Consider the following 25,313-nt stretch of genomic DNA (forward strand, 5'->3'; position numbering starts at 1 on the left):
TGAAAACAACACTAATCCCATTGTACATCTCCATCAGAGCTCTTGGGTGACCAAGTTCATTGTCAATGAGCAGTCATATTTTGAAAGGAATGTTTTTTCTGAGTGGTAGTTCTCAACAGTGGGCTTAAAATATTCAGTAAACTATGTTGTAAACAGATGTGTGGTCATCCAGGCTTTGTTTTTCCATTTATAGAGCACAGGCAGAGTAGAGTCAGCATAATTCTTAAGGGCCCTAGGATTTTCAGAATGGTAAATAAACATTGGCTTCAACTTCAAATAACTGGCTGCATTAGCCCTTTACAAGAGAGTCAGGCTATCCTTTGAAGCTTGAAGCCAGGCATTGACTTCTCCTCTCTAGCTAAGGAAGCCCCAGATGGCCCCTTCTTCCAATATAAGGCTGTTTCATCTACATTGAAAATCTATTGTTTGGTGTAGCCACCTTCCTTAATTATCTTAGCTAGAACTTTTGGATAACTTGATGCAGCTTCTACAACAGCACTTGCTGGTTCATCTTGCACTTTTAAGTAATGAAGATGGCTTCTTGCCTTAAACCTTATGAACCAACCTCTGCTAGCCCCAAACTTTGGTTCTGCAGCTTCCTCACCTCTCTCATCCTTCCTAAAATTGAAGAGACAGGACTTTGCTCTGGATTAGGCTTTGGCTTAAGGTAATGTTGTGACTGGTTGAATCTTCTCTCTAGACCACTCAAACTTTCTCCATATCAGCAAGAAGGCTGTTTCACTTTCTCAACATAAGTGTATTCACTGGAGTAACACTTAATTTCCTTCAAGAACGGTTCTTTTGCATTCGAAATTTAGCTAACTGTTTGGCGCAAGAGGCCTAGCTTTTGGCATATCTCTGCTTTTGATACGCCTGCCTCACTTAGCTTAATCATTTCTAGCTTTTGACTTAAATTGAGAGACATATCACTTTTCCCTTCACTTGAACACTTAGAGGGCATTGTAGGGTTATTAATTGGGCTAATTTCAATATTGTGGCCCAGGAAATAAGGAGGCCCAAGGAGAGGAAGAGAGAAGGGGTAATGGCCAGTCAGTGGAGCAGTCATAACATACACATTTATCCATTAAGTTCACTGTCTTTATGGGCATTGTCTGTGACACCCCCAAAACAATAATAGTGACATCAAATATCACTGATCACCATAATAATTATAACAATAATGAAAAAGTTTGAAATATTATGAAAATTACCAAAATGTAATATAGAGACACCAAATGAGTAAGTGCTATTGGAAAAATGACATCAGTAGACTTACTTGATGCAGGATTGCCACAAACCCTCAATTTGTGGCAAAAAATGGAATATCTGTGAAGCTCTATAAAGGAAAGTGCAATGAAATGAGCTATGCCTGTATAGCAAACTGAAATGATCATTATAAGCCTGAATAATTAATTATTAAGTGAGAAACTAAAAACTTCCAACAAAACCAAGAATAGGCTAAATTTATAACATCAGAACACCAAATTCCTCACTGGTTGGAAGGAATTCTCCTTTTCTTGTAAGAAATTTTCTGCACACTTAATATTAGAACTATAGTTGGTACAGTGAGTGCCTCAAACTGTAACATTGTCAATCACCAATTATTCTCTGTGTTCCCCCCTCCCCTTAGGGATAAGCTCTTGAGAAGTTCATGATACATTATTGTCAAGAAGTCTTTCAGGAAATATGTCTTACACTAAAAAAATGAACCAGAGTGAAAAGAAGCATAGGACTTTATCTGAAAAATGGTAAAAATCAAATTTCAGCATATATGATAAAGGAAGTATAGGTAAAATGGATTCATTAATAGTTACAGGTCAATAAGAATTAGTAAAACTCAAGGCAATAGTTGGGTTATGAGTAATCATAAGCAAAGCAACTCAGTCATCTTAATGAGAAAATGTTAAACAACAGTCACCAAGTAAAGTGGTGCTCATCAATTTACATTTTCTTAAATAATAATGTATTTATTTATTTTTTTATTTGTTTTTCTTGTTTAATATATTTATTTAGTTCAGTAGTTGTTAGTCACCAGCTATAAGTTTATTTTTGTTTTTCTCTGAATTCCTGTGTAATTTTATCTACGTGTCCTCTGCCTGTTGTTTCAGTAGGTGCTTTGTGTAAATTTTAGAACTAGTTGGTTAAAAAATAAATTAATGATACAAAAATTTTAAAACTGTGGTTGCTAAAAAAAGCAACTCAGTTAAGATTCTACACTCCTGAGAGAACAAGGTTCAATGTAAGTTTATCTAAAAGAACATTGTGGCCTGAACAAAAATGGTGGCAGTAGAGAAGTGGAAATTTTGAAATTTCAATTCTAATAAGTTTGTTCTTGTTTATACCATGAGCATGTTGGGCTGTCTCTTTCCATTTAAAAAACTAGGAATACTATTTAAATGCATTTTTTCCCTACTCTTTCAATGCTTTTTAGAGAGAAAATTTAGAGTAAAATCACAATGCCAATAGACCCTAATAATCCTTTACCCTTACAAAACTAACTGTCCCTGGAAGTCTTGTTTCTGCAAAGCATGGGACTGTTTGCTCTTATATACCAGAAAAAGATCTCACAAGATACAGAGATAAGAGATAGATAAATAGATTGATAGATAAATAATAGAGTGCAACATTGCAGATGAAATTTTGCATGATATTTCACAGCCATCATTTATGTATAACCATTGGACAATGTGAATATATATATGTGTATATATACACATATATATATTAATTTTTTAGAATAAAATCTTCTAAAGCCTAAAATACATTTGGCAAAATGCTAGTGTTTGTTAAATATAATGTGTATTATATTTTTCATGAATTTTTGAGTTTGAAATATTCATAGGACACTATAGCAATAATTGTAACTTTTCTCTATTTTTGTGTTTTTCTCTAACCTACACTAGACAGTTATATTCAAATGTTATCTGACGACCCATCCCACACTCTGCATCCCCATTTCAAGAGACTATCAGGGAATTTTTCCATTTCTTTTCACAAGGAAAATAAGGGCAAATCCACTGAAGGCCTTGCAGTTTATATAAACCATATTTTGCTTCTCAGAAGACCATCTATTATTCATCAGATATCTATATGTCATTTTCTGAAATACAAGTCTTCAATATCAAAGAAGTCTGGTGAAAAATATATTCTATTTTAAGAAGTAATTTGTTTAATTTTGGATTTGTCATTCACCACCATTCCTTCTTCTTGGTATCACGTAATTATTAATATTCTGTTGTTTAAAGGATGGATAGGATCACTGTGAGAAGAAATTTTTACATTATTCAGGACATGTTAAAGAAGAATAGAATTTTTTAAGTTTTAATTAGTCTATATTACTTGATTTCCTCAGTACTCTCTGGAGGAATAATAAAAAAGAATGGGGGAATATTAGTAGAGAAGTATCTGGTTAGAAAATTATTTTTACTCTGTTGGAGTATTTAATATGTTCTTTATGAGGAAAAATGCTTAGAGCAAGTAATGGAAGTACAATAATAACATATCTTTCTGTAATAATCAAGAAGGATTTGACCAGAGTACAAGCTACTTGTCACTGTGAATAAATTGGGCTTTTTATTCACAGCATCAGAGTTTTAAGGGACCTTATATGCCCTGTCATCCAACTGCTTGATTTCACAATCAAGGAAACTGAATTCCAGAGCAAGTGAATAATTTTCCCAGACAAGCACCTGCAACATTCACATCTTTTATTAGACAGAATATTAATTCTTCTAGTTTTAGTAATGCTTTCTGTGAACATTTCCATTGTGTCTTCTACCACACTTCCTTGTGAAATATATATTTCAGAGTGATAAAGATTTGATATCTGAAATTAAAGGTTGAAAAAATCTTATTCATGTTGTTTTTTATTTATACAAATAGAAAAATCCTGAATCTTAGAAATGTGGAAACCCATTTCAGACTGAGGTTAAATATCAGCCCTCGTCTTCTTTATAAGATTCAGAGTTGTTTTTTATTTCATATTTTACCAGCTATATTGCAGATATTGTTAATTATCTCTCCACCCATCTTTTAAACTTTTTCTCTCCATAGGGGTGGAGGTTAGAGGGGAAAATATATCGAAATTGGTATATGAATTCAAATTTTTATATTTTTCTATATATGGACCTAATATAGGACCAATACATAGGACTAATATGTGATCAATATAATATCATTTATATGTTTTAAATTATATATTTTAATATATATTTTCCTATATATTTATAGCAATATATATTCAATATATATTTTGCTTCCTATTGCTTCACTCAGTGTTGGGTAATCCAAATCTAGTTCATTCATTTTACCTAATGAATAAAATTTTATTATATCACTGCACATAACTAAATTACTCCATTCCTCTTTTCAGGGACATTTCAGTTTCTAATTTTTGGACAATATACACTTTGTTGTACCAAACATTCATCTGCACATTGTGAAATAAGTATTGCATTAGGCCGAGTTACACAAAGAAAATGTTACTGAACTCTATACAATGTAGAAGATAGATTGAATTAAACTCTACTGAAACAAAAGGTGGGAGGGATTTTAAGCACTTGCGTGAGCTAATGGAAAAATACTGGAGAAGTTAGTGGGGTGCATGGTCAATGGGGTATGTCTAGCACAATGGGTCATTTCTGAGTTTTCAATTGTTTATCTCTACTATTCATCTGTGTTGCTAATTGGCCTTATCAAAATTAGGTTCCTGCCTCCTACAGAAGCTGGGAGATAGGGAGAGTATCCTCTGGATGATTATATTTCAAAAGAATGACTCCCAGGTCCTTAAGAAAGTCATCCCAGAGTTGTAAAACTGGCCAGAGAGTATGAGAAGATTTACTCAAAAGGGCAGAGAAAGAATTTACAATTGCAAGTTTTCTCAAGTAAATGCTGTAAAAAAATTTTTTTTTAAATCAGGTACCTATACTTAGGAAATCAACATTCTAATGTTTAGTCAAACTGAAGGGAATGCAAAGGCCACCTTGGTTAGCATGTTAATGGATTTATTTCATATTTGGATATCTAAGTAAAATTGCTGTTCACTGGGCATGCATACCTTCAACTTTGGTAGATACTGCTAATTATTTATCAAAATATTTTACCAATTTTGAGTCCAATCAGTAGTGTATAAATGCTATAATTTTCTACAATTGTTGATAACTTTTTTTTTTACTAATTATAAAATTTTTAGCATCATGCTGGCATTTCTTTTTATTTGAAACACATTTTCTTGATTTCTAGTAGTACTGTCATATTTGACATTTGACATTTCTCTTCGTTAACTGACTTTTCAAATCCTTTTCATATCCAAATTTTTTCCATTAGGTTGTTTGTCTTTTTCTTTTTCTTACTTCTTTGTAGAAATTCTTTAGATAATCTCAGTAACAATCCTTTGTTCAATTAAGGTGTTAAAAATATCTTGTCCAATCTCTGATTAGTCTTTCAATTTTGTCTGGTTAATTTTATACAGTAAAAAATGTATTGGTATACAGTGTAGTCAAATTTTTCAGTCATTTCCTTCCAGAGGCATCCAAGTAATTTCTTTATATCCCAAAGTCATAAAGATCACTATTTAATAATTTCTTCTAAAAAATTTACAGTAAACCTTTTGCATTGAAGATTATTTTTGTTCAGAATATTTATCGTGTATGCGATTTTTTTCCACTCCTCACATGATATAAGCAATTTTTATGAACTCTTTATTAATGGGTGCACTATTTCTTTATTATATACTATAATGCTAACTCCTCAAACCTATGCTCTAATATATGTGTGGATTGTTTTTTCCTAGATTCCCTGTATTTTTTGTTTTCTTTCTTTGTTTATATCTGTATAATACAACTCTGTCTTTTATATACCAGGCTTATTTACAGCCCATTGGTACAGAGTAATGTCGAAATAAGCAAAATATTTACTATTCTGGAATTGACATTACTGTGGAGAAAGATAAGCAATAAAAAAATGATTAATTAAAAATGTAGTGATTTAAGCTTCAGAGATAAATGAATCAAGGAAGAATTAAGAATGGAAAGATTACTTTTTTCTTTTTTTAATAATGGACAACACATTAATCACTGAATTATATTTAAGGAAGACAATGAAGACGAGGAGTGAGCCATGTCTATATTTGAGGGTAAGACTAACAGAGAGATTGAAAATCAAAGAGACAAGACCTGAGGCAGGAACATGCCTCGTATGTTTAGGAAACACCCAGATGGACAGTACAGCTGGAGCAGATTGAGATACCATTTGGTAGACAATTTTAACAACTTTCACTTTTACTCTAACAGAAATAGGGAGCCAGTTCAAGGCTTTTGAGCAAAAGAATGATAACTGCACTTCTGTTTTAGAAGGATTATTTTGGCCACTATGTCAACAGTAGAGAGGTAGGATACAAAAGGAGGAACGGAAGAAAATTTAGGAAGCTATTGTAACAACCCAGGTATGAAGATGGTGCAGTAATTGTCAAATAATATATACTTTAAAGGGGGTGATAAAGGTATTTTCTGGTGAATCATAAACTGGATGGAATGAGATTGTAAAAGTAAAAATGACTAGAAGGTTTTTGGCCTGAGAATTAGAAGCATTTTCATTTTGCATCTGTTTCTTTGAAATACTAAATTATAAAACGTTATTAGATGTAGATATAAATGTAAATGGGCTAACTGTATAGATATAATTGTAGTTTCATTGAAAAATATTGTCCTTTTTATTTTATTTTTGAAAATCATTTTGGCAGTTCTTAGATCTTTAATCTTGCAAAGGAATTTTCTTATTAGCTTGTTAAAGTCTGTGAAACTCCTGGTGATATTTTGACCATCATTCTTTTGAATATATTAACAAGTTTACTCTCGTAGAGAGTAAAACACTAATTACTTACCTAGTAATGCATCATTCATACGGCAAATTTTATGTCTATACTGCCAAAACAGAAGTCTCTAAACTGAGATTAGTTTCAGATAATTTCCGTTTTCACTGGACGAACATTTCTAAAGATTTTTAATTAAATTTAAATTGGCATTCAAGTAAAATATATACAATTACATATTTAGCTAAGAAACTGGAAACTGTGACTTATGTTTTGTTAATCAAAACAGAAGAAAATAGCTTTTAGAATCTAACATAAAAAAAGCATTCTTTACAAAAAAGCATTCTTTACTAACAAAAGAATTTCCAATTAAAAGAATCAAAATTACATGAGAATAAGTCATTTAAATGCTTTGAAAAGGATATAATTTGTGATTTGTACACAACATTCTAATGTTTAGTCAAACTGAAGGGAATGCAAAGGCCACCTTGGTTAGCATGTTAATGGATTTATTTCATATTTGGATATAATTTGATGCAATGGGCTTTATATTTAAATGTTCCCTTGTGGCCCACAGAAATAATTTCTACTTGACAAATGTAGTAATTAAGAAATATTTCACTTAATTGTTACAATTGGGATTGGGTTAGATTTTTAGATGATTTTAAATAGAGACCATAAATTGCTTGGGATAGTTACAAATTGATGTAACAAAAGAAAGCCAATGAAAATATTTTAGTCTATTTCAAATGGACTGAAATTTTTGAAAAAATATACGTAATTTCAGGGTAGAAATAATTTTTAAAACTCCTAAATTGGCCATGGTTAATATTTACTTCTCTAATTGGATATCATTTTAATTAGTATATACATAATTTAAAGATACAGATCTTTATTGATCACTTAAAATTACTTTTAATAAAATACCTTGTTTTCAGTCCCAAGGGAGGAAAAAGTGAACATTTAGAAATAGTTATTGCCCCAAGAGAGTGTCTCCAATATGTCCCACTGACAAAAAAAATTGTATTTCCAAGTGTTTATTCCATTTACTAGTAAATAAAAACAAAACAAATGCCACAGAGATAATAAAAACTTGAATAATTTAAAAACTGTTACAATATGTTAAAAAGATTCATTAATCAATTCCCCATACCTGCTATAGAAAGAAATGAAGGTGATTCTATTGGTGAGTTTTCAGTCTCTTCCTTAAAATGTGTGCTTGTGTGTTTAATATATTATATATAGAAATAATTTGTGCAGTTGCAATACTATAGTTGATTTCCTAAAAAGCTATGCATGATATGGAAAAATATATCTCTTAATATCGATTTAGTGACAAGAGGGTAGGGAATCAGTTAGTAATTATATTTTAGCTGACCGAGTCCAGTTGCCACACTTCATTTATTTTATTATCTCCATTGCTTTTGAGAGAGAGAGAGAGAGAGAAATGGAGAAGGGCATGAGGGTAGGTGGGGAACAAAGAAAGGAGAGAATAGAAAGGAGGAAGGGAAAGAAGGGGTTGGAGAGGAGAGAGAGAAAAAAATGAAGAAAGAATTTAACTTTTACTGGGAGCTTAATCTGAGCCAGGCCTAAATTTAAGTACTGTATATAAAATATTCAATTCTTGTGATTACACCGTAAAGTAGGTAAAATAAATTCAGTAATATAGGCACAAATATGGTATGTAGAAACTTAACAAGTGGAAGAGCTGGGGTTGTAACCAAGCAGGCCACTGACACAGACTCTCCTAAATGACTCCTCTAAAATCAAAACTACAATGAGATACCACCTTACACCAATCAGAATAGCCACAATTAAAAAGTGTACAAATCACAAATACTGGACAGGGTGTAGAGAAAAGGGAATCCTCCTACACTGTTGGTGGGAATGTAAATTGGTGCAGCTACTATGGAGAACAGTATGGAAGTTCCTCAAAATACTAAAAGTAGAGTTGTCATTTGATCCAGCAATCCCACTCCTGGACATACATCTGGACAAAACTATAATTCAAAAAGATGCATGCAACTCCGTGTTCATAGCAGCACTATTTACAATACCCAAGACGTGGAAACAATGTAAATGTCCCTCAACAGATGAAGGACAAAGAAGATGTGGTATGTATATACAATGGAATATTACTCAGCCATCAAAAAGAATGAAATAATGCCATTTGCAGCAACATGGATGGAACAAGTGATTATCATACTAAGTGAAGTAAGCCAGAAAGAGAAGACAAATACCATATGATATCACTTATATGTGAAATCTAAAATATGACACAAATTAATTTATCTATGAAACAGAAACAGACTCACAGACATAGGGAACAGACTTGTGGTTGCCAAGGGGAAGGGGGGCAGGGGAGGGATGGTTGAGAGTTTGAGACTAGCAAATGCAAACTATTATATATAGACTGGATAAACAACAAGGTCCTATTGTATAGCACAGGGAACTATATTCAATATCCTGTAATAAACCATAATGGAAAATAAAAAATATAAATAAATAAACTAAATGACACCTCTAGATGCCTTTAACCAAGGGTGGGCCATCTCCAGCTGATCATACTTTCCAAAATTCCCTACTTCCTTACACCCTCACATAAGAATGCATTTAATTTATTTTTACCTTAAATACATTGAAGACAGAATTTGTGAAACAGGAAAGGATTTCAGATTTAACATATATAAATTAATTTTTTCTACAGGCCAGACTCTGAAACAAGTTTTGTCTTGGATTGGGGAAGACTTAATCTCCTTGTCCATCACCCTTAGTCCTGAAAGCTACCCTAAATTAACTTTCAGTCCAAGCAAATGTGGTGTGCTTGCTTTCTAATCATATCTTCAAAACACTTATCATAAGGAGATTGTGGCTTCTGAACCCCTCCTTCCTACATGGAAATTACATAAATGCTACTGTTTCAGGTATTCAGTAACAAAGATGTTTTTAGTACCTGTAGGTATATCAAACTGACACATGGCAAATAAAACTTGATTACATCCAACTTTTTTTTTTTTTCGGTATGTGGGCCTCTCACTGTCGTGGCTTCTCCTGTTGCGGAGCACACGCGCAGGCTCAGCAGCCATGGCTCTCGGGCCCAGCCGCTCCGCGGCACGTGGGATCCTCCTGGACCGGGGCACGAACCAGCGTCCCCCGCATCGGCAGGCGGACTCTCAACCACTGCGCCACCAGGGAAGCCCTACATCCAACTTTTTTTTCAAGAAAAAGTCTTGATTTCCCTAACACTAACTGTAGTATTAGAGACATGGGACTATTTAAATTTCTGATCACTTTAATACATATTCTAATGATAAAGCACAATATAATTCAATACAACCACTTCCTTTTTATTATCTTTTTAACTTATCAAGATGGCTACTTTTTGGAAAAAGGTTGGAAAGGAGTCAGAAAAACAGCATACCAATTTCTTAAGTGTTTATCCTGAGGACCAAGATTGAAATAAAATATGCTTCGGATTTGATTATCTGTGAATGTAAGATAACACAAATTGTCCAATCAGACATACACAATTCAGATAACGTACCCAGTGTCAAACTTCACTAATAAATTTAATGAGATAGGTCATTCTGAGTCCCAGGAAAAGCAGAAAATATCTATCTTAGAACTTTTCTGTCCACATAAGAATATTCTCTAGCCCATATTTTTGTTATGGCTCTCTCTAAAGGTTGCAAACACAGCATTACTTACAGAGAATGAAGCAATTTTGGAGATGCTACATCTCCATTTTATACTCTGATAATTATATAATGTAACATTTTGTAGGGATGTATAGCACACAAATCTATACAATCCATGTTTATTTATCATAGTCAATCCTGTACATATCCTATACATAACAGATTCAACCTGCTAAAAACATTCTATACCTAAGTACTTTCTCTATAGTAATTACCAGAGTATGTCTGCCTGTAGGTCTGTTATTATATTTAGTAATAATCATCCTCCCTCCCTCCCTCCTTCCCATCCTTCCTTTCTTCCTTCCTTCCTTCCCACCCCTCCTTCTTTCCCACCCTTCCTTCCTTCCTTTTTTTCCTTTCATATATTTATCAGTGAACCTACACTGGAAAAGTAGGAATAGGATTTTATTTATTTATTTATTTAACATCTTTATTGGGGTATAATTATTTTATAGTCGTGTCAGTTTGTGCTGTATCACAAAGTGAATCAGCTATACATATACATATATCCCCCATCCCCTCCCTCTTGCATCTCCCTCCCACCATCCCTATCCCACACCTATAGGTGGTCACAAAATACCAAGCTGATCTCCCTATGCTATGCAGCTGCTTCCAACTAGCTATCTATTTTACATTTGATAGTGTATATATGTCCATGCCACTCTCTCCCTTCATCCCAGTGTACCCTTTCCCCCTCCTCGAGTCCTCAAGCACATTCCCTACATCTGCGTCTTTATTCCTGTCCTGCCCCTAGGTTCTTCAGAACCTTTTTTTTTTTTTTTTAGATTCCATATATATGTGTTAGCATATGGTATTTGTTTTTCTCTTTCTGACTTACTTCACTCTGTATGACAGATTCTACGTCCATCCACCTCACTACAAATAACTCAATTTCATTTCTTTTTATGACTGAGTAATATTCCATTGTATATGTGTGTTACATCTTCTTTATCCATTCATCTGTCAATGGACATTTAGGTTGCTTCCATGTCCTGGCTATTGTAAATAGTGCTGCAATGAACATTGTGGTACATGACTCATTTTGAATTATGGTTTTCTGTAGGCATGTGCCCAGCTGTGGGATTGCTGGGTCATATGGTAATTCGATTTTAAGTTTTTTAAAGAACCTCCATACTGTTCTCCATAGTGGCTCTATCAATTTACATTCCCAGTACAAGAGGGTTCCCTTTTCTCCACACACTCTCCAGTACTTATTGTTTGTAGACTTTTTGATGATGGCCATTCTGCAGGTGTGAGGTGATACCTCATTGTAGTTTTGATTTGCATTTCTCTAATGATTAGTGATGTTGAGCATCCTTTCATGTGTTTGTTGGCAATCTGTATACCTTCTTTGGAGAAATGTCTATCTAGGTCTTCTGCCCATTTTTGGATTGGGCTGTTTGTTTTTTTGATATTGAGCTGCTTGTTTAATTTGGAGATTAATCCTTTGTCAGTTGCTTCATTTGCAAATATTTTCTCCCGTTCTGAGGGTTGTCTTTATGTCTTGTTTATGGTTTCCTTTTCTGTGCAAACCTCTTAGGTTTCATTAGGTCCCATTTGTTTATTTTTGTTTTTATTTCCCTTTCTCTAGGACATGGCTCAAAAAGGATTTTGCTGTGATTTATGTCATAGAGTAGTCTGCCTGTGTTTTCCTATAAGAGTTTTATAGTGTCTGGCCTTATATTTAAGTCTTTAATCCATTTTGAGTTTATTTTTGTGTATGGTGTTAGGGAGTGTTCTAATTTCATTCTTTTACATGTAGTTGCCCAGTTTTCACAGCACCACTTATTAAAGAGGCTGTCCTTCTCGATTGTATATTCTTGCCTCCCTTATCAAAGATATGGTGACCATATGTGCATGGGTTTATCTCTGGGCTTTCTATCCTGTTCCCTTGGTCTGTATTTCTGTTTTTGTGCCAGTACCATACTGTCTTGATGACTGTAGCTTTGTACTATAGATAAACGCATGCATATATGGGCACCTAATTTATGACAAAAGAGGCAAGAACATACAATGGAGAAAGGACAGCCTCTTCAATTAGTGGTGCTGGGAAAACTGGACAGCTACATGTAAAAGAATGAAATTACAACACTTCCTAACACCATACACAAAAATAAACTCAAAACGGATTAAAGACCTAAATGTAAGGCCAGACACTATAGAAGTTTTAGAGGAAAATATAGAACACTCTATGACATAAATCACAGCAAGATCCTTTTTGACCCACTTCCTAGAGTAGTGGAAATAAAAACAAAAATAAACAAATGGGAATGAAGGGAGGAAAGTAGGGCGTGGGGTGTGTGGGGGGTGGTTGGATGAATTTGGAGATTGGAATTGACATATATACACTAATAAGTATAAAATAAATAACTTATAAGAACCTGCTGTATAGCACCGAGAACCCCACTTCGCTGTACAGTAGAAACTAACACAACATTGTAAAACAACTATACCCTAATAAAAAAAAAAATGGGACCTAATTAAACATAAAAGCTTTTGCACAGCAAAAGAAACCATAAACAAGATGAAAAGACAACTATTAGAATGGGAGAAAATATTTGCAAATGAAGCAACTGACAAGAGATTAATTTCCAAAATGCACAAGCAGCTCATGCAGCTCAATATCAAAAAAATCAAACAACCCAATGCAAAAATGGGCAGAAGACCTAAACAGACATTCCACCAAAGACATACAGATTGCCAACAAACACGTGAAATGCAAATCAAAACCACAATGAGGTATCACCTCACACCGGTCAGAATTGCCATCGTCAAAAAATCGACAAACAATAAATGCAGGAGAGGCTGTGGAGCAAAGAGAAGCTGCCTGCACTGTTGGTGGGAATGTAAATTGATACAGCCACTATGGAGAACAGTATGGAGGTTCCTTAAAAAACTAAAAATAGAACTACCATATGACCCAGCAATCCCACTACTGGGCATATACCCTGAGAAAACCATAACTCAGAAAGATACATGTACGACAGTAGTCACTGCAGCACTATTTACAATAGCCAGGTCATGGATATGTTTGAAACTATCTTTCAAATGATTTTCTAAGACATATGGAGAGTATTTTCATTAGATTATAGAAAATGTACCAATACACTTCTCAAAGAGTAAACTTGTGTTATGATATCAGTCTTAAATTTAAAAATCTGTACTGAAGACAGCTTAGGGTAATAGAAAGATTGATGATCCTGGGTATAAGGAGTTATGCCTATTCTTCTAGTAATTTACTTTGTGACATGAGGCAAATTACTTTCATATTCTACATCTTGGGTTTCCAAATGAATGCATGTATCATGAATAAATGCTTGTGTCCTATGCATCATTCTTTTGGGGAAACTACCACATTCCAATGATCAGTTACTATAGCTTTGATGAGACTGAAACCCATCCTGCACTGTAGAGGGCGCTGAAGGTAACCCAGATCTGGCCAGTCTGAACTCCATTTCCATAGCAAGTCACATTTTCAGTGATTGATTATGACCCAGATGGGCCAACAGATTCAATCCTAAGACTTTTGCTGACACTTGGAGAAGACAAATCCTTTTCCTGCTGAGGTTTTGAAGGGGGTAGAATTTTAGCTTAGGTCTGGTGGACATATTTGTCATAATCTAGCAGAGGCTGGGTGAGAATAAAGCCATCAGAGAGGAAAACACGGTAGAAACACTTTACAAATAATAATAAGTGTACCATACTCTTTATTATAAATTACTTTAGATAATTGATTTTTCCCTAACATATTCATTGATTTTTTTCTAACTTTTGTACTGTAGCCAACCTATAGTTGCAATTAAAAAAACAAACGTAGTTCTGTCTTGAATATTTACTGTTTTCACCTATAATCATGTATAAATCCCAAGTGAAAAAAGAAAGACATCTGCCAAATCTTTGCTCATTCATCACAGTTGGAAATGACTTCTTCACTGAATTACATTTGAATGCTGGAAGACTATTTGCTCAAGTTTTTTTTTTTTGCTAATTACAATGTAATGGCTAAAAATATCATGCACGTTTAAGTTTAATTTGCACTATCAAAATTTCCCCCATTATTCTAAACAGTCAGCAAAATAATGAATCAAGCCCTGATTTGTAGCATTTGCAATTTTTGTTTTATAAATTGGTAAATTTCTACTATGGCCTATTTCAGCCTACCAACATAACTAAGCATTTGACACAGTGAAAAGATCTGTATTTTCACCATACATATACAATAGATTTAAATCTCAAGAGTACAGTTTACATTAAACTTAGTAAAATAATTGGGAAATTATGAATTTCAATTATGTATTACCTTTGTTTTTAATATAACATTTAAGTCTAAGTTAATATAATTTAATTTTTAATAATGTCTGTATTTAACAACTTTAACAATTTTTTTTCACAGACATCCTGAAAATTTAACAATTACCACATTAGGATCTCTGTCTTCTTTGAGTCACAGTTTCTGGACTTTAAAATGGATAGTTTCGAGTATCAAATGAGATAATTCCTATAGAATGAAAAAGAAAATTGAATATCTTCATGAGGTTACTGGTACTAAATAGGGTTTTCCTTTCCATCAGAATTACAATCTCACTTAACATTTCCTTACATATGAAATATAATTGATAAAAGAATCCTCTTTTTAGGATTATTTTAGGAAGTAAATGAGACATAAAGTTCTTAGCACAGTTTATGGGCATAAAAATCGAGTAATACTATCTATTGTTATTGGTTTAATTATTAAAACATTACTTTAGGTCTTACAGTTAAGGAAATTCACTCCTCGGGTAGCATCTTCCCTTCATTTTCCTCATATATAGGGTGTGAAATAAAATTTTTGTCCCCTCAGCTTGTCTGGGCAAAATTATGTCCTTTGGATGGACTCACTCACAGGGCTTCTTTGATATGCTCTTGCCTGGCTGAAACTTAATTCAGCCTTGAAACTCCAACCAGCTTCTTCTAATTTTTAGCTCTCTGGACATTCAAACACAGGTAATCCTCAGTACCTCAAAAATGCTTTCTGTCACATATTGTCTGTTGCCTAGTTATGAACCCACAGTAATATTCTTGGGAGATTCTGTTAGTGAATTGGGGAGTTTGTGTGTCATAAAACAGCTCTACTACTGCAAACCAAAAAAAATAAACATGTAAATAATCTGAATATTTTAAAATGCAAATCATCACTATCACTCTGCTTTGGAGCATTGTGTTTGGTTAGATTGGAGTTAGGTTGGTCCATTCAGCATGAAGAGTTATTCAGACAGGAAGCCTGCTCTTAAATTATGCCAGTCACTGGCTGAAATTATTCAGGAGCGTTTTCATTGAATATCTTCTTTCTCCAAATTCCAGTTAAAGCTGGATTTTAAATACAAGTGGTTACAAAATATTCACCCTAAGAACAGTGATTGTGATTCTTTATTAAACCAGCCTACCTATAGTTTTTAACATGCACTGCGGTGTTAAGTCATTACATGTGTTTTCATTAGCTCAAATCTATATTGAAGTTTATAGTCTTAGATGCCCTAATAGAACATCTCCCACTTTTTAAGACTTCACACTGATAATTTTAGGCTACTCTTTGTTGAATTACAGTGATAAGAGACCTTCCTTCTGACATCATCTTGATTCACTGAATAACACAGTTCATTAGTTCCAAGGTCCCTTTCTCAATCTTCAATTCACTTTTCTAGCAGAATTAAAGCATATTTTAAATAAACTTTCCTCCTCAAACTGAAGCTTTACTACATACAGAATATGTTGGAACAACAGTCAACCTAAGCAGGTAAGAAGCCTTAGTTTATAAGGATTATAAATTTTGGAATAATCACTCCTGCCTAATTCTGCTAATTGCAAGGGCCATGACTGACAGTCATTTTCTTTAATCAGTTTTTTATTAGTTTATCAACATTTCTAGTTTTATTTATTTAAAAATATATATAATATAAATATATATATGCATCAGCATCATAAAATATACAAAGTAAAATAATAAAAATATAAACTAAATAAAATTAAAAATACCTGGCACATAAGAATTACATAGTAAATATAATTTCCTTTGCTGGTTGGAATAAAATAAGTATGAGATAATCATTAGATACATATTCAGTAAATGAGTTATCTACTACTTGACAAACACTGAGCTAGACACAGCACATAATGGTAAATGATGGAGTGGGTCATGATCTCTGTCGCCATGCAGTTAACTTATACAAAGGTGGCTAATAAATCATAATTATAAACTGTTAATGTAATGCATTTCATCATATACTCTGTAGGATTCTAAGAGATATGCTTAAGTTTCTGTTTGGAAAAATGATAAGAGAGAAAGCTAGAGTTTAACAAAATCCAGGAAATATAGATGAAAGTCACAGCAGTGAAATAGATATTTTCTTTTGAAAGCCTCAGCAAATAAAGTCGAGGCAAAGAAATCCTAAACCTTTGAAGTGAATCTTAGTGCAATGGGGGACAAAGCTGACATCTGTGCAAAACAGAGCTAATATTGGCAGGTCAGAATACGATGAAATGTACTGATGAACTCTAGCATGAAATTACTGTGGAGAGAGCAAAGGCTATGTTTTCCTGCATGTTATAGAAAGTAATGAAATTTCTAACTGCTTTTATAGATAGAAAAACACATATATCTAGACTTGGGCATTTTGGTAGATTAGATTATTCTTCAACATATTTACTCTCCCTCCCCTCCTCCATGGAAAGATTTTTTTACCAATTGGGTTGGTCATGTATCTTGCTGTAGACAATGGCATATTAGCAGATGTGAGATGAGCAGAGGCTTAAAATGTGCTTGTGGGGTGGAACTTATCTTTTGTAACTCTCCTATATCCATGAAAAAGTAAATATTCTTCCTGGTAGCCATTCCCCCTTCAATCTGGGCCCAGAATAAATTCATCCTGAGCATATCTGAATGAAATTTACAGCTAAATATGCAGCTAGAGACAGAGCCACTCAGGCAAGCCCCACCTGTGTCAGCTAACACCTTAGTAGACGTACAACTGTGAAAACTAGAATAAATTGTTGCTTTAAAGTCAGGGAGTTTGTGTGGTTGTTATACAGTATTATACCTAGTAAATATAGAAATTAGTAACAAAAAGGGAATGTTACTTTAACACAAACCTAAACTATGTGACAGTGGGCTTTGAAGTCAGGTGGTGAAGAGAGAGAAGACTGTTAACCAAACCATCCTCTCTTAATGATTATACCATCCTCTCTTAATGATTATATAAAGAGGTGGAGGCAGTGTAAGAATTTATTATCCAACTGTATGGAGAAAGCTCTGAAAGGTTATCTACGAGAGGGAATTGACAATGTCAGGTATTATTATATTTACCACAGGGATGGTATTAAAATATTTAACAAGTAGAAAAGAACTGGTACCATCAACTTAAATGTGTACGACAAATAAAAATGGATTTTGGTCATAAACAACTGGTATGGTTGTAATGGTGCAAACCAGGTTAACGCATACTTTAATTCCAAATTATTTAACACTCCACAGAATGAAAAGATTTCTCTATGTTGACCAGAAAAAAAGAGTAGAATAACAAGTAATTTTTTGTTAAAAAATAGGAAATAAGAATATTCTAATTCTTCAATAACTTTATTTACAATAATTACTCTTTTCTCCCACCCTGATTCTTATATTGATAACTCTTGTTTTCCAGTTATTTTCTATGCTGAAAAACTAGGTTTGAGTCTCAGCCACCAACTAGATCATGCTAAAATATAAAATATAAACCCAGAGTCAATATTCCGCAGCATTTTTCAATTATTTTTTCAGCAGCTCTGTAAAGGTCTATTCTATTCACCTGCTGTATGTTGCACATAAGAAAATGAAAAGGCAATTTGAACATTAGCCTGTAATATTCTCTCCACTCTGAAAGAATTGCCTATTCCCTGCGTAATAAAATTCCTGTTTAGGCACATTGTACTGGTTATTCTCCATTTGCTCCACCAGATCCCATTTCTATTCTTTTCTGCCTTGTTCTGTGCCAAGGAGTCTGACCTCTAGATTGTATGTTCACATTGATTTTTAGTTAAATTGAGTTATTGGGAGTAACAGGTAGTTGATGATAGGAAGAGAGGAGAGAGATATTGGGGGTCTTTATTTTCCACAGCTAACTCTGCTCACACACTCTCTGTGGGATACTTACACTCTGATCTAGATATCACATTCTGATATATACGATGCCCCAGTTCATTTACCAGAGGAATCATAATGTTGACAGTCTTGCATGCAGCCCAGAACAAGAGAAAGTTTTGTAGTAGACACAAACAACAGTGCTACCTGTCCAGCTATATAGACGTTAGAATCCAGTGATAGCTGAGGTATCCCTGGCAGTTAGGAAAGGTATATGAAGCCTCTGGAATGTTCGAATAGGAGAATCAGAGTGGACTTGCCTAGGATTTTGAAGTAATGCCAACACTGTCTTTCTGTGTCAAATAGCCTCCCCATTTGAAAAATGGATCTAGGATTGCTTCTGAGTCCTTTAAAGACTTATCAATGACCATGGGACACTAAGTGACTGTGGAAATTGAGATGGATTTCACAAAGTTTGAGTTGCCTGATTTAGCAAATGATAAAATGGGATGCATACAGTTGCAGTCTATTATGAAACAGAAATAAAATAAATAAAACAAGGATTAAGTTTGTCTTGAAGATTTAAGGAAATTGAATGAAAAGCAGGCTTAGACTCTCATGATACCTATTCCTACTACTTTGTTATCTCCCCCTCAATACAACCCAGTGGCTTCACAGGAAATTCCCTATGACCAATTGATTAAAGAAGTAAAAGTTTGGCCTGGTTTGCAGTTGAGTATACACCATCTGTTGGCACCCAACTGGGAAAAGATGGCCCTACCTTACAGCCTCTCTTAGGGATTTTCTGAAAGGCAATGGTGAAGAAAAATTCTCCCAGTTAGCAAAACTACAGGCAATACATCTCTTATCTCCTCCAATATTAAAGATGGCCAGAAGTACAGATTAACACTAATTGAGGCACACTGTCTCATGGGTTGGCTAGATGGTTAAGAAGTTGAAAGAAAATTAAAACGTCTTGGAATGAAGTGTGAGGTGAAATCTCTTATAATGATCACAAATGTGAAGATATCTGTATTCAACATAAATATTCACTAACTACCTTCCACTGGTTTCCTCATAATCAAAGGGAAAAGATAACCCATTCTTTCGAAGTTGTTCTGTGTCTTTCCCAGAATCCTGGGTTTGCCCAATGATTCCCTGTACAAAATGGTTGTGGTAGCAGGAATGGTGTATATTAAGGCACATAACATTTTTAGTTCACCAAGACTGCCTTGCTCTTACCACTTGTGAGTGCCCAAAATGCTAATATCAGAGGTCAGTGCTGAGCTACCCTTATGGCTCCATTACTCCAGGAGACTGGCCCACCACCAAGATGTAGGTTGATTACATTAGACATGAGAAGGAAAAGGACAGCAAAGTTGTCCCAAAGAAAGAAATAGATACTTATTTTAATTTTGTTCTTGCCTACACAAAAGCATGTCTACCAGCAATACAATTTCTGGACTTATAAAATGTGTATTCATACACGATGTTCCATAAAATATTGCCTTTATTTAGGAATTCACTGTACAGTGAAATAAGTGTGGTAATAGGCTCACACACAGAACTGACAGATCTTACCACATGCCACATCACTTTGAAAAGCTGACAATAAAATGGCAAAACAGTGTATAGCATTAATTTTAGTAAGGAAATGGGGAAAAGCCTAGAATTTTAGGTGGTATCCTATAGGATGTGACCTATATCTTAAATTAGCAGCCAATATTTGGTGTCCTTTTCCCCATAACAAGAATAAATGGGTCTAGAAACCAAAAGGTGGAGGTGAATGTGGCCTATTTTAGTATTTTACCTTATAGCGCACTTCTAGAAAAGTTGTGTTTCCTAAACCTATTACTTTGCAATCAGTGGATGTGGAGGTTTACTCACCAAGGCAGGAACATTTTTAGTAAGAACCTGGGCATGGCTGTACTAAAATCTAAGGTACAATTTCCTACGGGGTGGTTTTTTTCTCATGTCTGTAAGCTCTCTCCAGGCTTCATTAACAGCCAGTTACCTCTTCTTTCCTCATGTCTCTCTTTGTCTACATGTGGTAACAACTTCTTGATGTTCCCAGACTCTGGGGACTTCATATTGCTTGTTAGATACCTTAGTTACTGTAAATAACTTCATTAAATCCTTTTCAGTTAAAATCTTTGAGTGTGCCATCTGTTTCCTGCCAGGAATATGACGGCTACATTTACCCATAAAATTCCCCTGAACATTCTCTTCCTTTCTTCCATTTCTTTTCCCCTTAGCCTCTGTTTAATCTACACCTACATTAAAAATTACCAGAATGAAGTGATTTTAATCTTTGCTATAGATGAAATTTTATTTAACCATTTTCAATTACATGACATTTTAATCAGGCATTGAAATCATACTCTGAAAATGACAATGAGCCAAGGATTCATATCTGTAAAAGTTACATTACTTCTTGTATGAAAGTTTTGGTACTAAAAAAAGTGCCTATCCCTTTAAATTAAAAAGAAAAAATAAATTCACTTACAAGGGGCATGATAGAGATAGAAAATTATACAGATATATATGCAGATATAGATAGACCCAGGGATCAAGTGGTCAGCTAGTCAGAAATGATGAACTTTGTATGAGAAGGAATAATGGCTTCCCCAATCATTGCATTAACTATAATACTTTTCCAGATCAGAGAAACTAGGTAACCTCACTTCTGGCAAGACCACAAGGTTCTCTCATTCTTATAGCCTTTGGATTGGGTTCAACATGAAAGAATGAAACAACTGTGCTGTGAATGGCCTGAAGTCAACTACATCATTACCTCTCTGACCAGAATTGAACTTCAGTGTCTTAGTGAATTCCCAGAGATCTGGCCTTGTCTAATTTGAGAGGTGTCTTCAGATAATAATAGCTTTGAGCAGACCACACTAATAGACTCCAGCGGACGGCCCAGGGGGATGCACTTGGTGAAAACATATAGATAGCTTGAAGGAAATGGGAGAGATTGGAGGGAAAGTTACCTGCAGGAGGCTTGCATTAGCTACAGACTGATTTTGATGAGGAAGTTGATTGAAAAAACAAAAACATGCAAAGTGTGTCTTTACAGTCTAAAAGTGTACCTTGTCTATCAAGCAATTATGTTGATTTTTAAAAAGAACTTCAGATTCATGCTATCAATTTGCTAACAGTTAAAGGTGGAACAAAGAGTAACATTACCTCTAAAGTTGCCACAGCTATCTTTGACAGCAGACTTGAACTGTTGCTTTACAGTGGGTGCTGTAAGGGTGTTTGGAACCTAGCACCAAAACAGCACCCAGGGAGGTTATTCAAGAAACATATTCAAAGGCTTCCCTGGTGGCGCAGTGGTTGAGAGTCCGCCTGCCGATGCAGGGGATATGGGTTAGTGCCCCGGTCCGGGAAGATTCCACGTGCCGCAGAGCGGCTGGGCCCATGAGCCATGGCCACTGAGCCTGCATGTCTGGAGCCTGTGCACCGTAACGGGAGAGGCCACAACAGTGAGAGGCCCGCGTACCGCAAAAAAAAAAAAAAGAAACATATTTAAGGTATGGAGGCTAATATCACATCTATCATACATCGATATCAAAACACTATCAATCATGGCAGGATCTTTCTGTGAAGCTCCAGAAAATTCCCTAGGACTTTGGAAGTGCTTCATTGACTGTGTTTTCATTCAATAGTGTATAAATTAATTGAGTTTATACACAATAGTGTATAAATTAATATTCTAAATAATAGACCAGTTGTCCCATCACTGCTTATAGAGTGAAGTTGGCTAATAGACGTAAAGGAGGTCACCCTTCGTTGTAAAATTCAATCACTTCGCTTTACTTTCTAATGTAAAATATTTCTCACCTCTTTGTGAACCTATGACTTTTGAAGCAGAAGATATACCTCAAGACAGAGAAGTAGTCATTCTAGATATATTACACATAGAGAAAACTTTTTTTTTTTTTTGCGGTACGCGGGCCTCTCACTGCTGTGGCCTCTCCCGTTGCGGAGCACAGGCTCCGGACGCGCAGGCTCAGCAGCCATGGCTCACAGGCCCAGCCGCTCCGCTGCATGTGGGATCTTTCCGGACCGAGGCACGAACCCGTGTCCCCTGCATCGGCAGGCGGACTCTCAACCACTGCGCCACCAGGGAAGCCCCAAAACATTTTTTTTTTTAATCTTTTAGGAAATGAGAAAAACTGAGCTTGTCATCTTGTTTATTACTAGGTCCAACAGATTTTCCTGCTTGTGTGCTTCTTTCAATTGTGTTTTCTTCAAAGAATACTGTCACCTCATAGGATTTTGAAAACCATTTATGGAAGAGGAAAAAGATATTGCGGAAAATATCCTCAAATAAATATGACTTTCCAAAGCAGAACTTTTTAAAAATTTATCTTTACTAAGTTACTTTTATCAAACATTCTAACTGTATAATATCAAGTAATATAACATCTGTACACTGCCAAGTAGTGTATAAAAAAGGTAGTCACAGATATACTTACGTTTTAAAATACTTTTTGTATAAACATTTTAAAACTGTGAATTATAAAGCAGACTGATATGAAAAGTGCACATTTAATTTACCATCCCTGTCCAAAGCTAATATCAGTTCTTAATTTCATTTCTACTCTATGCACCACTTTAACCTAGGTGCAGGACAGTTCCATATCCAGTCTGGAGCCTTCTTGCATTAGCTGAATCAGCTCTAAGAATTACAGCCCCAAAGCAAAGAGAAATACCACAGATATCCATTTATGCTATAAAGTGTACTTTAATTCATCTTTAAACTTTTCCACAACACTGCATGGTCATGGCTCTCGTCTTGCAGTTTACACATATTTTCTATGCATTAATCATTTTAAAACACTACATATTAATATGATAACTATATTTGATGTCTGTATAAGGGTCATATGTGTCTACTGTTTAGTGTATATTAGTATGTAATGTTTAATATACTATTGTGTATCTAACATGTCATAATAAAGATCTAGCCAATATGTATGGCTGATTCACTTTGTTATAAAGCAGAAACTAACACACCACTGTAGAGCAATTATACTCCAATAAAGATGTTTAAAAAAAAAAGACATAGCCAAACAAATTTTACACAGATTTGATAAGTATTCCCAGTAATATGACCTCACAGTTGCTTCCTTGTAGACAAGCTTTTAATGAAATTTAAAGTGTAATATGTGATTACAATGTGGAAATCATAAACAGGCATGCATAGGATAGATGTCCTTCAGTTAAATGAATGGATACCTGTGGTTAGAATTAAAATTTCCAGTGAAAACTTTTAAAGTGATTTAAATATTGTGCCTCAAACGTTCATGAACTAAAAGATGAGATGTTTTAGGGAACTGCAGTAAATGATTCAAAGGTAATATGGTATAGCCATGACCTTGACAAGGTAGATGGCTGTAAAGACTTGGGAGAAAAAAATTGTATATATAAACATACACATATACATATATATATATATATATATGCAGAAAACAAATCGAAGGCAAGATATATAACTGTTCACATATAATGTAGAATTTTAAATATACATGTATAAATAATCAAGAATAAGTTATCGTAAGTTTCAAATAAGTGATTGGTGTTATGGATCTTTGTTCTCCCACTAATTGGATAGATCTGTATGTGAATTTACCTTTTTCCTTACCCTGAGTCTAATCAAATGACATCATACCTCTTGGTGCCATTCTTAAGGGAACAAAAGCATAGAATATGAACATTAGAGGAATCAGTATTAAATGTCTTCCTCTTCCGGATGTCTTCCTTCCCAGAAACTTCCAAAGGCATACTATAATTGTAAGGCCCTCTGCCACTTGTGTCAGGATGGCTGACGTTTTTGATTTTATGGAGTTGCATCCCTGGGGGACTAGGACTGTCACGTAGTTTTTGTAACGTTGTATATAGTTCGTAAAGTATGTTCTATACTTTTCAAAATTCTGCTCAGAAAATATTTTTTTAATTATTTAATGTATAGAAATATAGGTTGTATTTGATAGTGAAATCATGTGCTCTGTAGTGTTTGCGTGTGGACTTTGTTGCTAGATAACCTAGTTCAAGTTGTGGCTCCACCTTTAAGATTTGCTGGTTCTGGAGCAGATTTTTTGGTTATGTTTTGTTTTAACTAGTTCTGTTCCTGAACTTTATTATCTATAACATTAGGAATAATAGCTATGTCTATCTTATAGGGTAACCACCGTGATTACCAGTGATAATATATGTAAAGTGCCTGGAGCAATAACTGGCACATAGCTATCAATCAATAAATGCTTGCTCTTCACAGGTACACAAATCCAAAACTGTCAAAAGTTGAGTATACTACTTGCTCATGTTATAAAACTATTTCATTATGAAATGTATTCATCAAAACAAAACTGGTTGTCCAAAATTCAAGGTGCCATGAGTACATGGGATAAATAAATGAGCCTACCAGTATATTTACGATATTTTACATGTGTAAAGGATGTAGAATGAGGGCTGCATGATATGGTACAGGCTACAGAAGCAATTGGTTAGATGTAAGCTGAATGTCGTAAACGTTAGGAAGTTGAAGAGGAGGGAAATAGACATTTGAAGTAAGAGGACAAACATATACTAAAGCATGACGTTTCATTCATTCACTTATTCAAAAAATATTTATTGATGACCTACAGTATAACAGGTACCATCCTAGGCACTGAAATATAACAGTGACTTGAACAAAGTTCTACCCTTA

The sequence above is a fragment of the Stenella coeruleoalba genome (genome assembly GCF_951394435.1).
Source record: "Stenella coeruleoalba genome assembly, chromosome: 8".
NCBI lineage: Eukaryota > Metazoa > Chordata > Mammalia > Artiodactyla > Delphinidae > Stenella > Stenella coeruleoalba.